The sequence below is a fragment of the Apium graveolens genome, chromosome 6 (assembly GCF_009905375.1).
Source record: "Apium graveolens cultivar Ventura chromosome 6, ASM990537v1, whole genome shotgun sequence".
In the NCBI taxonomy this organism is placed as follows: domain Eukaryota; kingdom Viridiplantae; phylum Streptophyta; class Magnoliopsida; order Apiales; family Apiaceae; genus Apium; species Apium graveolens.
The window spans coordinates 131,908,697-131,910,881 of record NC_133652.1 but is presented as its reverse complement, the minus strand read 5'-3'; the positions used below and the strand labels follow the sequence as shown (position 1 = coordinate 131,910,881).

At 43.1% G+C, this 2,185-nt stretch overlaps 1 non-coding gene across 1 annotated transcript; it reads left to right on the top strand.

The window, feature by feature from the left end:
• Positions 1 to 1,721: 1,721 nt before the first annotated feature.
• On the top strand, positions 1,722 to 1,828 carry LOC141669004 (small nucleolar RNA R71). Its single transcript, XR_012553306.1, has one exon. It is a non-coding gene; the product is annotated as a small nucleolar RNA R71 (small nucleolar RNA).
• Positions 1,829 to 2,185: the final 357 nt, after the last annotated feature.

Genomic DNA, 2,185 nt, shown 5'->3' with positions numbered 1-2,185 from the left:
TCAAAAAGCTCCTAAGAAATTTTCAGCTCTGCTAATCGAAGAGAATCGAATGGCATATCCAACTTCCTCTTCCACGGAGGTGCATTCAAAACCTGAATTTGCTCTACTTTAAAGCACTCCTCTTTAGCTGTGGGTAACTTTATTTCCTTGAACACATTGAAAGTGACCTTTTGATCATGAACCTTCATCGAAAGCTCTCCTTTTTGTACATTGATCATAGTTCGTCCTGTAGCCAAGAATGGTCTTCCCAAGATAATGGGAATCTTCTTATCTTCCTCGAAATCAAGAATTACAAAGTCAGCAGGAAAGATGAGTTTATCCACCTTGACCAAGACATCCTCCACTATACCTCATGGATAAGCGATGGAACGGTCAGCTAGTTGCAATGACATGTATGTTGGTTTCGGATCAGGCAGACCAAGCTTCTTGAAGATAGATAAGGGCATCAGATTGATGCTAGCTCCTAAATCACATAAACACTTGTCGAACGACAAGTTCCCGATGGTGCAAGGAATAGTGAAGCTTCCAGGATCTTTAAGCTTCGGAGGCAACTTCTGTTGCAGCACAGCACTGCATTCCTCCGTTAGAGCAACAGTCTTTAAGTCATCGAGCTTCACTTTTCGAGAGAGAATACCTTTCATAAACCTCGCATAGCCAGACATCTGTTCAAGAGCTTCAGCGAAAGGTATGTTGATATGAAGTTTCTTGAACACCTCCAAAAACTTCTCAAACTGCTTATCCAACTTCTGCTTCTACAGCCTTTTAGGAAAATGAGGTGGAGGATAGATCTGCTTCTCCCCTGTATTACCCTCATAAGAAGTGTGATCCACAGTAGTCTTCCTTGGTTCCACCTCTGCTTCCTTCTGCACTTCTTCTTCAGCCACAACTGCATTTTCTGAATTTTGAGATTTTTCAGGCTCTTCGCCTTGCTGAATTTGGGGGCTTGCGACCTTTCCAGACCTTAAGGTGATGGCGTTCATATGTTCTTCAACTTCCCTCTTTCCTGGATTGCTTTTGTATCACTAGGAAGCATTCCTGGTGGCCGATTCAATAAGGCATTAGCAATTTTCCCTATTTGGTTCTCCAGAGTCTTGATAGAATTAGCCTGGATTTGGCATATAAGAGCCTGGTTTTTGCACATAAGCCTCAACTCCTCCAATTTAGATTTTTCATTCGAAGATAGACCTGCATCATGAATTTGTTGCTGAAAACCAGGAGGGTTGAATAGCTTATTTCCAAACTGCTGGAACGGCTGTAGCATCGCATTCTGATTGTTGCTCCAGCTGAAGTTAGGATGATTCCAGTTGTCAGGATGATAAGTGTCTGGAACTGGTTGCTGCGATCTCTGAAAGTTGCTCACAAACTGAGCTGAGTCGCTAGATATAGCGCATTGCTCTGTCGCATGCGGACCTGCACACAGCTCACAAACACTAATTATCTGCTTAACACCATAGTTAGCCAGAGAATCGATCTTCATAGACAACGCCTTTAGTTGAGCAGTGATAGTCGTAGTTGTATCCACTTCAAGAACTCCTGCTACCTTGCCCTGTGGATATCTCTGGGTTGGATACTGATATTCATTAGCAGCCATCAGTTCAATTAGATCATAAGCTTCCTCATAGATCTTTGCCCATAATGCTCCGCCTGATGCTGCATCGAGCATGAATCTGGACTGTGCTCCCAACCCATTATAAAAATAAGTGATGATCATCCAATCAGGAATTCCATGATGAGGACACTTCCTAAGCATCTCCTTGTAGCGCTCCCAAGCTTCACTTAGCGATTCTCCCGTTTGCTGCACAAATTGAGTAATAGCGTTTCTCATTGCAGCTGTCTTCGCCATAGGGAAGAATTTAGTAAGGAATTTCTGAGCAAGATCCTCCCAAGTAGTAATCGAACCAGCTGGTAGAGAGTGTAACCAGCTCTTAGCCTTGTCCCTCAGAGAGAATGGGAACAGTCTCAGCTTCACAGCATCTTCAGAAACATCGTTGAACTTGAAGGTGTCGCAGATCTCAATGAAATCCCTAATGTGTATATTGGGATTTCCGTTGAAGAACCCCCAAACTGGATTGAATTCTGCACCCATTGAATTATTCCAGGCTTGATCTCAAAGGTATTAGATGTGATAGTTGGCCGGACAATGCTAGATTGAATGTCATTGATCTTGGGTTGAGAAAAGTCCATC